General features: G+C 37.9%; 1 protein-coding gene across 7 annotated transcripts in view; it reads right to left on the bottom strand.

Annotated features, from left to right (window-relative positions):
* The window catches only part of CNOT4 (CCR4-NOT transcription complex subunit 4), a 148,912-nt gene extending 140,925 nt beyond the window's left edge, over positions 1 to 7,987 (bottom strand). For 3 of the 7 annotated variants that reach the window (XM_070465359.1, XM_070465364.1, XM_070465367.1), the window contains exon 1: positions 6,965 to 7,209. The gene's annotated coding sequence lies outside the window, so the exon portion shown is untranslated. Of the gene's footprint in view, positions 1 to 6,964; positions 7,211 to 7,731 lie in introns of those variants that run through there. The other 4 variants (XM_070465344.1, XM_070465355.1, XM_070465350.1 and 1 more) reach the window with 3 other exon arrangements.
* Positions 7,988 to 13,428: the final 5,441 nt, after the last annotated feature.

Genomic DNA, 13,428 nt, shown 5'->3' with positions numbered 1-13,428 from the left:
TGCTTTAAGATACAAAATGAAATTTTCCTTCACAAAACAAAGAAAGCATGCTATCCAGAAATACACAATAGATGAAGAAAGTTTAATGAAGAGTAAACAAACCAAAACAAAGAAAAGAATAACTTCAAGGGTCTCAGAACTTAAAAAAAAATTCCAAATAGAATAAATAAGCCTGTTGTTTAATCAGATCTGTTTAGAATACCTCTGCAAAACAAAGTGTAATCAAAATAAATCAAAGAATAAACTTTCACTTAATAATGGCCCTACATTCTTCTTTGGCCTGCTGACCTATACTTACTCATCCTTACGGGAGCTTGGGGTTGACAACATTAGTATTCTATTCATCAGAATTTTATGCCATTCCTTCTGCTTTCATCAGGTCACTATTAAACTTTAAAGACACCCAATAATATATACTGGTTACAAGCTGTTCAAACATACATTTCCTAATAATCCTGAACTCATACACACTTAAGCAGATGAGGCATCAATTTCTCTTTTACAGATGAAATATGTTCCATCTCATCATCATGTAATAAAGATTTTATTTTTTAAACTCTTATTTCTCAGTGAGCACACAACTAAAATTATTTGAAAACACTGGTGGTTATTTTCTGCTGAAATTTTTTGAGTTTGTTATTTTGAGAAATCACGCATCACTTCCTTTCCAAAAGCTGGGCTTGGGTAACAAATTGCAGTTTACTATCAAAGACAAAGAGACTACATTTCTTCAGTTCTCTACTCTCCAAAACCTTGTTGTCATTTCTGGATGTAAAGGACTAAAGAGAAGATGGAATCTACGAGACATCACACCAACATCTCTCAGATTAATTTTTCTCATTCAACTCAACTGTCCACCCCAAAATATACTGCACACTACTGAAGGAGGGATCTTTCTAGAGAGTACTTTCACTATGTCATCTCCTGCCCCAACCAACCTACTGCCTCCTCACTACTTAGCAGATCAGATTCAACCTGACAGTGAATACACCTCACAATCTAGCCCAAATCTAGTATACTAATTTCTCTGACACCATTCTCAGAAATTAGCACCTTATTCCACTGAGATCAGACTCATCTCTCTCTCACATCATGCTGGTCCCCATCAACGTGTCTGCTCCTGCTTCCACACTCCACATGGAATGTATGGAATGTTCTCCTTCTGAAGACGCTCTGCCTATACAGCCAGTACATATTCTTTATTCAAGTCCTACTTTCTCAAGAAGCCCTACTTCTAAATATCCCTACACTAACATACTGGACTCAGACCTATGAATCAAAGCATTAGATGTATAACGTTTTGGTTAGCTCTAGTTAATAATTATGGAAGTACACCCAACAAGATAATGAACTCTTAGAAGAGGTTGAACCGTTTCCCAAGAAGCGTATCTGTAGTAAATACTTAAAGACCATTTGGCAGACAGACTGAATAATCATGCTTCAAAAAGAAAAAAATCAAGGATTTTTATGTCAAAAGATTTCTAGCTCATATGAAATAGTTGTGAAGATGAGGATTTGCTTCAGAATGATCCAGGTCAAAGAGCAGGGGGACACGGAGCAAACTAAGTGAAGGCACAGGTGAACCCAGACTGATTACGAGCTGACCTTTGAAGTGACACAGACACTTCTGTCTGTGTCAGAGATTTCTGACGCAGTAGACAGCGATTTCTGTCCACTTTTGTTTAAAATTGTCCACAATGTTTTCTTTTTTGACATTAATAAGTCTATAGTTTATTTTAAATGACAAAACCAAGGCATAGAATACCACTTTTCTTTACCCAACAAATACCCAGGTCCCTATTTAAAGTAAGAAAAAATTCTGGAATGATCTAACTTGGCAGGGAACTTGTATGATTCTAATTCTCAACTAAGAATTAACTTAAAAATTAAAGAAAAAAAAAAACAATCTAAATGGAAGGGATCACCATCAAAAGAAAAATTAATCTACTACCAAAAGCAATACTGTTTATATCTCAAATTCTCATTCAATTACAGCATTCACAAAAGGACCCACCCAAACAACAGCTGAAAATCAGCTGTTTTTTAAAAAAAAAAAAAAAAAAGCAAAATACAAAAGGCAAAAAAAAAAAGACTGCTACAATCAACGTTCAATAAGCCAAATCAGTCAACGCTACTTCAAGAAATACACAATCTGAAGACACCTATTGCTCTTAACAGAGACTGACTTAGTAGAGTATTAAATAATCAGAAAAATAAACACTTCCTCTATTCTGAGAGCTAAAAATTATGTTTAAGAAATTTCAGATATTTGTCTTAATGACAATGTATCTGTTTGCTGCTACTAAGGAATGCTTCACCGCTTTGGTAGTTCAGGCTACAGCTACTTATCAAAATTCAACCACCATTTCTCTACATCATCATTAACCAATTCTTTTTAAAAGCAGTAATACAAACACCTACTATCTTTAAATGTTGGTGTTTTATTCTAATGACATTGCTTTTTTTCTCCCAAACTAGTTTAAGGCATATATACACACTAATCTGATTATTTTGATTTCCCCTTCTCCACAATTTCTCTAAATATTCAAGAGGGGAGGTTTTAGATACCATAACTAAAAACCCAGCTGACTGCAAACAGATATTTCACATACCCTGATGCTGGGAAAGATTGAGGGCAGAAGGAGGGGGGATGACAGAGGATGAGATGGTTAGATGGCATCACTGACTCAATGGACATGAGTTTAAGCAAACTCCAGGAGATGGTGAAGGACAAGGAAGCCTGGTGTGTTGCAGTCCCTGGGGTTGCAGAGTTGGACACGACTGAGCGACTGAATAACAAATAAATACCAAGCTTTATCCTCATAGCAATACATCATCTGTCCATCACCCAATACAATTAAAGTTTAAAACAGGACAACTTTCTTGTATAAACAGAGTTTAGAAAGAATGAAACCACACTCACAAATAAACTTCTTAGAAGAAAAATAAACATACTCAAATTGCCTTGTACTTGCCCTATCTTTAAAGTTTCATTTTCCTAGCAAGTAAAGGTAATGATCTTCTTTTTAGCAGCATGTAATTTCCCTCTTCCAGTAAAAGAAAAACTGCTATAGGAAAGCTAATCTAAGGGGCCAAAAGAGTGTTGAAATTTTCTCTTCTATAAGGTACTTTAAGAATCATGCTATGAAAAAGAAATGAGACAAAACCTATTGGATTAATATTACACCTGAAAAAATTTGATATTTACCATAAAATCTTTTTTAATAAAGAAGACCACATAAATATCAAAAAATATTTTCAGAAAACCACTAAATATAAGATTATCTTCTTTCATCACATCATTAAGTGAGTAAATAATGCCCATCTTTATTATTTGTATACTCTTGACTTTTGAGAAATACTACTTTTTAAAATATCAAGGGTATTACCACAAAGAATGGGCCATTTGCACATTTTTCCTAATATCTCTGAGTTAAACACAAATTTTTTTAAATCTCAAAATGTGTTAACAAATTTTATCCAATACATGCTACTCCAGTGGGATGAAAATCATTACAAGTTCCACTTAGATTAAGAAATCCTTTGAGAAAAGTATGTAGTACATTCTAGTTATACTATTTCTAGAGCACTAAAGATCTCTATAACCTATTTCCCTACTGTTTTTCTTCAGAACCAGCTGAGATGAATGTAACTTCCTTCACAAAAAGTTAAGATAGTAATAAATTTAATGACAAAAAACTAACTGAGTTTTCAGCAAATGCTTAAGTTTTCACAAATTAAAACTTTGTACTTCACTTGAATGGTCTATAGAAATAGTAACACTGAGTTGATACAGATTCATCAAATGCTATTTGCAGGCATCAAAAAGAAAAAAAAATGTTTCAATCAACAGTGTGGCTTAACCTTAAGACAGAAGTAGTGAAGGAGAGAAAGGGAAGATCTTTAAAATCATAGTGCTTAAACTGAGAAGGTATTTTTCATTAACTATATATATATATATATATAAAACATCATCTTAAAAATAAAACTCCCCTAACACAAGATGTTCACCCTTAAGCAATGCCCTCTTTCTTTTACAAAGTAACAAACGGCAAGTTATCGCTAGTGCTCCATTCAGACTGAAGTTGAAGGGCATTACAAAACAATTTTTCTGCACTTTGCCATTTGATTATAATTGTCTCATCCCTCGTAAAAGGTCTGTCTACAGAACTTTATATAAACAAATTTTATAATAAGTTAACCTTAAGTAACTCACATTCAAAAACTCTCCATTAGAAATAATCTATTCAATTGAAGAATTCAACTACTGAATCCAGCAGAAAGTATTTCAAACTACCCCCCACACCCCCCCAAAAAAACCATAAAATTAGGAAGCTGCAATAAACCATACAAAAATATTTTAAATCTCAGCTCTCTATTTCTATCAAAATATCAAAGCACTTTAAATTATCTTCTTCAGATGTGTTAAAGATCCCATAGTGAATTCATTTTGACTTCACAGTGCTGAAAATAAGAATTTGATGACTGCAGGTAAAAAAAAGTATAGAGTGAAGAAAACTACTTGAGAACATTTTTTTATTGAAGCAAAATAGCTTTACAAAAGAAAAGCTATATTAAAATCCTTTACCTTCTTATGCCAGACAGTCCTCTCCTAGAATATATTGCTTACAATTTAGCAAAGCATGACTGCCAAAGGTTTCTAAACCCATTCGGATTTTTCATAGCAGAAAGCTTCTCCGCCAGTGTATTACAAAGAAAAATGAAATGTATTTTTTGCTTAGAGTTGAAGATCAATTGTGTTAAATATTTTCCTACTAATATAAACTAAAATACTTAAAAAAAAAATTTCAGGTTATAACTCAACACAAGGTTTGCTACATAAATTGCTTCTAAATCTCAGAAGAGTAGGGATTAATTCAGTTTCCCAAAATTGTGGCTTAAGTGGTTGAAAGGAAAAATGAAGCTTTATAAACATCTTTTCCTAACCTTGGTTTACATTTGATGAAACAGACCATTTATCACAATCAAGTGAATGTAATGTCAAATGTAAGATTCCTCAAGTATTACAGGTAAAATCTGTAAAAATCACAATTAATGCAGTAATCTCCAAAAGTGATTTAAAGGGCAGCTGTATGTATTTATATTTACACTTGAGGTATTATTACTTTTGCAAATAAGAGGTATATTGCTGCATGAGATTGCTACCATGACTTTTAACATTTTTATATATATCTCATGAATACAATGTCTTATTCATGTTTAAATTTGAGATGTATGTATCTGATCTATGTAATCCTGTTTGTTTTTCTGGTAATTCTTTACTTCACAGTAGTCTGACTATAGCAAAAGCTCCTTCTTCACTTTATGCCATTACTCAGGACATTTTAATTTCGCTTTCACCAAAACAGACATCAAAAGCCACCCGTGGCTTCTAGCTTTCTGTTTCTTAATGTAAACAATAATGACAGTGAGTGTTACCAAATGCATTTATGTGCACAGCTTTGTCATTTCTTTTACCAGCCCCCTTCTTTCCTATGAAAAAAATGAGGGATTTCGTTCTAGAAAAAAATCGATTTTTCTTTTGCTTATATACCTAATGGTTTTCAAAAGAAGATAATGTATTCTGATACCTACCATTCTAGAAATGTTAAAAGAAAGAACTTACCAAATCCAAAAAATATTAAGTCAGTCTGGTATTAGCCAGAGAGGAAATTTCCACTCAAACTATAAATAAAATGTCATCAATTAAGCTGAGCATCAATAAAACTGAGTCAATAATCAATTCTCAACTTGGAAGGAATCCGTAAACCACATATAACCTGCATATAATCAAAATACCACTTATATTTGCTCGTGAAGCTCACAGATGAGTTTGATTATGTGCCAGATTTATCTTATTTTTAAACGCCTAGGCTAATATTTGTTGGTATAATCAGAGCCCATACTAGGTGTCCTCGGGAGATGCAATTCAGAAGAACGTTTGGTAGCATGGAGAAACCGGTCCAAAAAGAAAAAATAAAAACAAACCAAAACAAAACCACGTCTCAACAGAGCGAATAATCCACAAATTGATCACTGGGAGCAAAACGGTCAAGACGCTCCTCTCCGGAGTAGTCTGAATAAACGATCTTCACTCAAAATGTTTAATAGTATCCTACCTCACTTCATTCACTTCCCAACTTCCTTGACTTTTCAGGGGCCAACACGGGGCGTCCCCCCCCCTTTTTTTTTTTTTTTCTGGAAGAGTATGCTGAAAGAATCAGTTAGGAAAGAGGGACGGAAAGGACAATACCCAAGAAAGCTGTGAAACAGGTGGGTTAGAACGAGCAGCGGCACAATCGAGATAGTTAAGAGGCAGCTTTAAAAATGACAGATGTGGTTAAACGAAAGACAGCAAATCGGAAGAAGCTCCAGGGTAGCAAGACAGGCTGAGGGGCTGACTGCAAGCAACAGAGGGGGGCAAAGGCTAACTCCAGAGTGGTAGCAGCCGAGCAAAAAAAAAAAGAAAAACAAGCAGCAGGACGAGTGGGCAACGAGCAGTAGGATTAATGAGCAGCAGCAGCGGCACGGGTCAGAGTGGGAGTGATGGCTTTGGTCCTGCGAGACGGGGTCCACTGGGAAAGGACGTCAGAGAGGGACAAGGGGGCTGGGAAAACAAGGAGTCCTGAGACCTGAGATTGCTGCTCCTACAAAAATGTAGGGGAAAGCGCTGAAGACGAGCAGCCGCCTCAGCTGCCCAATTGAAGAGATTTTCGAAGCAGCCGGCGCTCGCCGCCGTGCTGCCTTCTGCCCCGCTCCCTTTTCCTGGTGGTAACTGCTGTGGCGTAGAGGGGAGAGGGAGGAAGAGGAGGAGGAGGAAGATCGAGAAGGAGGAGGGTGAAGATGAGGCGGGGGGGGTGGGGAGAAAGGGGGGTGCGGCCTGCACAGTCCCAGCGAAGCCTCCGCTCTCTCGTAGCCGGTCAGCCCTGGGTTTCCCCTAAAGCCCAGCCCCGCATAGACTCACCCGCCTGCCTTGCCTCGCTTTTCCCTTAGCCGACTCCACGCGCTGCCGCGTCCTCACAAGAGACCACTGAACGAGTGTCGGGGGAAAAAACTCTTCAGAACCGGGTCTGATTGCTTCAGCGAGTCCGACCTTTACGGCTGAGAGAGAGACTCTCAGCTTTCGGTGGGTTCCACAGCCAGACGGGCCACCATCTTACATTAGGGTAAGACTCCTCCGGCCTCCCGTGCGCAGGCGCACGCCGATTCGGCCGGGAGGGGCGGGGGAGGGGCGGGAGGAGTGGCGGGTGGTCGCTCCCGCAGCACCCTGGGAGTTGTAGTCCTGGGAGGGTAACCGCCCAGCTGCAAGCCGGGAGTTGAAGTTCTCACTCGGAGGGCGGCTGGTATCGCCTGCCTCACGTGGCTGCTACACTATTGCCTTTTTTCGTGTTTTGCTTCCTTCTCGGCCCTCGTGTGTGCTGCTCCGCTGTCATTCGGTCGGCGGCCTACGTTAGCGGTTCCGTTTCCTCAGTGTTTGCTCAAATATGGGAAACCAAAACTCGGGGCGGGCGTAACCAATTTGGGGGAGCCGAGATCGTCTTTTCTCTGCTCCGCCCACCATAGGTATCAGAGAGGGCGGGGTAGAGGCAGATGCGGGGGTAGGAGGAGCGCGGGATTTGATCTAGGGTGGGAATTAGATTCTGAATTAGCGTTTGTTTTTTGAAAAGTGAGTGTTATCTCGTTTCCCCTGTTTGCGCTTTTTGGAGCCACCACCCTTCTTCCCATCCTCACCATTAAGCTCCAGTGAAGAGGTAATCCTAAATTGTCCTGTACAGAAGTATAAGAGATCGGAACACCCACGCACTTAAAAAAATGTGTTTCTGATGAGGTCAATATGAGAACATTATGCGGACTTTGCATATTACTGTTAGTTCGGTTTCCAGTCTGCACAGCTCTGCGCGCGGAGTTCACAAACCCCTCACACATCAATACATGCCAACGAATATAAGAATGCACTCGCAATTTCTACGAGCGCTGAGGAATCCTCAATCTCAAAAATCAGTCAATTTACTGGTCCCGCCCACAGTCCTCCTAGAATTCTGGTGGAAGTGGCGCTCCACGCAGTCGTTTTTGCTTATTGCGTGTATTCCTCACCCATTCATACAACAGATACTCATGGAGCTCCTCTTGTGTGCCCGGCACTGTTCTATACATGGGGAGGCGACGGTGAGCAAAAGAGATAGCATTCTCCGTTTCTATTCTAGGAATTCCTGTATCTATTCCAGTGTGTGTGTGTTGGGGTGAGAGAAAAGGGAGAGGAAGCAACATATGATTAAAATGCATAGTACATTGTAACTGATGAAAAAAAAACAAGGGGAATAGGGAGAGGTTGCTGAAGTGACTTAGCAGTAGCAGCAGCAATTTTAAATCTGTGAACCTAATCCCATAGTGAGCAGCTTTTTCATTTTTAAAAAATACGTTAGTTATTTGTGTTTCAGTTTCTTCACTGTCAAGCCTAGACATAATTATTTGGTGAATACCTAAAATATGTAATAAACTCACAATTTCCCCAAAATTTGAAATTGTAGAATCATGAGAGTATTATCTAGCAAGCAAAATTGGGAAAATCATTTGGCTTCACCACCTTTAGGTAACTGTCTAAACATTCAGTATAGGAGATGTGTTTTTTTTAAATATGTGTTTGTTTTTTTAATTACCAATTATATGGTGAAAGCCAAGTAATGCAAAGACCAAAATAAAAAGTATCCTTAACCTTATTAAAGATTAGAAGCACCACACTAAGTCTTTTAGAAAATATCTTAATCATCATTTAACCCATCATCTTATCCTAGACACCTTTTTTTTTAAGAAGTGTCTTCACAGTGTCTCTTGTATTAGCCTAAAATGAAATTCAGGGATAATTTATAAATTTCATTTACAAACGTGACTTTGTTTTAAATCAAAATAACGTCCTATATATGATATAAAAAGTACAAAAAAGTAATTTATAATACAGTGATTTGTAGTTCAGTATGTAAATGCTCAGACATAACTAGTCTAGAAAATATAATCAAATCATCATTTGTTGGCTCCTGTAAATCTCCACAAATGTGAAAACTCCAAATACCAACTGACACAAGTATGGTGATTTGGCCACCTCTAGCCACAACGCTAATCTGTCCTTAGTGTCCACTGTAGATGCATTCCCAAAGCACTCACTGTTAGAATTGTGTAATAATTAGAAACAGTGTTGGTGAGAAGTTACTCAGTAACACAGGTAGCCCAATCTGGTGCTCTGTGAGGAACTAGAAGGATGGGGTGTGGGGAGGGGAGGGAGACTCAAGAGGAAGGTGATACATGTATAATTATGGCTGATTTGCATTGTTGTATGGCACAAACCAATGCAACATTGTAATTTTCCTCCATTTAAAAATTAAATTTTTAAAAAAGCAAAAAAAACCTTTGTGTTCATATGCAAAATAGTTGTTCATATATATGCTGATCATATATATATATATATGTACAGGTTTTTCACCTATACTGAGGACATTTAAAAGATATGAAGGACACAAAAAATTTTCATGTAAGAAAGATTCCCATGTTTCACAGGAAGTCTTGGGCTTCCCTGGTGACTCTGCTGGTAAAGAACCCGCCTGCAGTGTGGGAGACCTGGGTTCGATCCTTGGATTGGGAAGATCCCTTGGAGAGGGGAATGGCTACCGACTCCAATATTCTGTCCTGGAGAAATCCATGGATTTGTATAGTCTATGGGGTCTTGAACAGTTGGATGTGACTAAGCGACTTTCACTCATTCACTAGTTTACCTGGCCCCCAGCCTCTAAAGGTCAGTATAGTACCTCCAGGAGTATTCAGCACTAGGGGGCAATACCATACCTACTGTCATTTATTCCTGGAGATTATGAGTACAGTGACATTTCCTAGTTCACCAACTAATTAGCGACAGAGTCACAACCCTCCCAGGCCATTGCTCATTTTACAGTATTTTGCCAGTTTTTCATATATGTATATGTGTATGTGTTGTATGTATAATTTCATATAGACATCCATGGATGTCCATATAGACATCCAACATATTTTTTTCATATCATTTAAAAAATTAATTAACATTAAATTATATTCCCTCACTGCCCAATGATTCCTTAGGACTTCTTAGGTATCTCAGTGGTAAAGAATCCTCCTGCTAATGCAGGACACCCAAGAGATGTGGGTTCAATCCCTGGATTGGGAAGATCCCCTGAAGGAGGAAATGGCAACCTACTCTGGTACTCTTGCCTGGAAAATTCCGTGGACAGAGGAGCCTGGCAGGCTACAGTCCATCGGGTCAAAGAGCCAGACACGACTGAATGACTAAGCACACACAATGATTGATTCCTTGGTGTAGCATATACAATCTATTCATTCAATAAATGCTTTTTGCCTTTGAATATTGTGCTAGGAGGTGTTGGTGGTACAGTGGAGGAAAACATTGTCTCTGTCCTCATAGAACATGGTACCTAGTGGAGGAGAAAGAGATGAAATAATCAGACATTTAAATATATATATACATTTAAATATATACAATATATAAATATAATTTCTTATAGATTATTATAACTGGTGATGAGTACCATGAAGGTGTTTACAAGATGTTATGAGAGTGTTTAAGAGGGGAATCTCTTTTTTTTTTCTGTTTTTTATAGTTTGTATCTACCAGCCCCAAACTTCCAATCTATCCCTCTCCCTCCTCGCTGCCACCCACAAGCATAGGTCTCTATGTCTGTAAGTCTATCTCTGTAGATAGATTCATTCGTGCCATATTCTAGATTCCATACGTAAATGATATCATATGGTATTTGTCCCTCTCTTTCTGACTTATTTCACTTAGTATCATCTCTAAGTTGCAACCGTGTTGCTGCAAATGCAATTATTTTGAGGAAAACCTAATTTAAATGAGCGAGCAAGAGGAGGATGTGTGCATGTGTGTGTGCTCAGTCACTTCAGTCATGTCTGACTCTTTGCCACCCCATGGACTGTAGCCCACCAGGCTCCTCTGTCCACGGGATTCTCCAGACAAGAATACTGGAGTGGGTTGCCGTGCCCGAGCAAGAGGACGATAGTCAGGGGAAATCTTTACAGGTTAAGAGTTAAAGATATACAAGAATTATGAGTGGGGGGGTGCTTATTAGAAAGCCAGTATGGATTATGGTGAGCAAGGCAAAGTGGGGGTGTAAAGTGAATTACAGAGAAGCAAGGGTGGTATCATACCTGAGCCTTGCAGGCCATGGTAGATAATGTGGATCTTATTCCACAGGAAAAGGAAAGTTTGGAAGGAAAGAGGCATGATCTCACTTATATTTTTAAAAGGCCATGCTATTGAATGTTTGTCACTGAGGAAGTTACCAATTTAATTTCTGTACTGCCATTCTCTGGAATAATATACAACTGTATAAAAAAGAGAAAGGGAAAGAACTGTATATCAACCTGAAAGAATGTCCATGACATGTTATTATGTAAAAAATAAATAAGTGAATTATAACATGATATATTGTGTATAATGTTATCCAGTTTTTAGAAATAAGAAAAAATCAATCTATATTTATGCAGAGCACAGAGAAAAGAATGGGCAGCTTGTTACTTTGGGGGGTTTCAGTTGGAAAGGAGTAGAAGGAGTATACAACTTTGTCTTTATAAATTGCTATATGGATCTATTATGTGTATGAATTAGTCTTATACATTTAAAAAACAGATCAATCTGCTGTGTGGACAGTGGATAGGAGAAAAGCTATAGAATGAAAATGGAGCAACTAACTAAGAGAATATTTCAGTTATCCATATGGTGGTTCTGATAGTGGTGGCAGTGAAGATAGCATAGTGATGATGAGTTCAAGATCTATTTCCTGAGGTGGAAACAATAGGACTTAGTGATATAATGGATCAGGAGGCAGTCCCATGAGTAACTCTCAGGTTTTCTGATTTATTTGGCTTTGTAGACGGTGGCTCCTTTGATCCTGGGAGAATGGTGAATATTGAAATAGCATCTGTAGGGAGAAGAACAGCTTCATCAACAGCATTTCAGGGAAATGATTGCCCATCTGAGCTGGGTGATCTTAAAAGTCCTGCTGATTGTATTTTTCCCAACTTAGTGGTTTATCTCTGATAATGCTTATCTGCTTGGGTTCTGCCAAAGAAACAACATACAGTTGGGTTTATCTAGGCTGGAGAAGGAGAATGAAAATAGGAAACATTATGGGTTATTTCCCTTTTTTTTTTAACCTTAACAAATAATTAATATATGGATATTTTAAATAAATAAATAAAAATATCAAGTTGTATTCTTAGACTATAGTCTCAAATATAGATCTACAGGGCCAAAGGAAATGATCAGCTTTATGACCCTTGTTATGGCCAGATTGCTTTAGTATTAGTGAACATTAATGCCATTTTACATGGAGGCTTTTTTCCCCCCAAAATCCATTTGCTTGGAGTTTTATTGTTCTTATTTATCTTTTCTAGTTTTAATTATTTAGTATTTGAGTGCTAAATATTGACTATGTGGAAGTGAGCAAAGCACTAAGCTCCCTCAAAGATCTTAGAGTTTAAAAGAAAAGACAGAAAATAAGTTAAAAAGCAAGTAAAACTCCACTTATTTGTTGTCAAAGTATTAAGAAGGAAAAAGAACAGAGAAATATATACATTAGGAGAGGATTTACTTTAAATTGGACAGCCTCTCTAAAGAGATGACTTAATCTGTAATTTAAAGGATTGGAAGAACTCACGCATTTAAAGAAGAGAGAAGGAGAGAAGGAGAAGGAAATGGCAACCCACTCCAGTATTCTTGCCTGGATCAAGGAACCTGGCAGGCTATATAGTCCATGGGGTCCAAAAAGTACACGACTGAGCAATTAACACTACTACCCATTTAAAGAATGACTTGTGTTAAGATCCCAATGTGGGAATGAATTTAGCATATTCCAGGAATGGAAAGTTTACCAGTGAAGTCAGGGCATTCAAAGGCAGAGTGGTAGAAGATGGAGTTAGGGAAAATGTAGTCTATAAAGGGTTTTACATGGAATTTGGATTTTGTTCCAAGTAGATTGAGGCAATTGAATTGTTTGAAAAAGAGAAGTAACATAATCAATTTGTCTTTTCAAAGGATCACTGGGGCAGTGACGTGAAGAATGGTCAAAGATGGCTGGCAAGAGTATATAGAAGTGGAGAGACCAGTTAGGAAGCTATTGCACAAGTGCAACCTGGAGATAATTAGTTTAGACTGTGGCAGGGCTGCACCTAGGATGAAGTGAGGGAGGCTCTTGCCTTGGGCACAGAAATTAAGCAAGCTCTCAAAGATGCAGTCACCAAGGTAAATAACATTTTGATAGTATACATTTAAAAAGCAACATTAATGCAAAAAATCTATGGTGAAAAAACTTTAAAATATAAAATAAAGACAAAATCTGACCCCCAAGTTTACACAACCCTGCCTCACTT

The sequence above is a fragment of the Odocoileus virginianus genome, chromosome 1 (genome assembly GCF_023699985.2).
Source record: "Odocoileus virginianus isolate 20LAN1187 ecotype Illinois chromosome 1, Ovbor_1.2, whole genome shotgun sequence".
Taxonomy (NCBI): domain Eukaryota; kingdom Metazoa; phylum Chordata; class Mammalia; order Artiodactyla; family Cervidae; genus Odocoileus; species Odocoileus virginianus.
The sequence above is the reverse complement of the archived record's forward strand: the minus strand, read 5'-3'. Positions and strand labels throughout refer to the sequence as shown.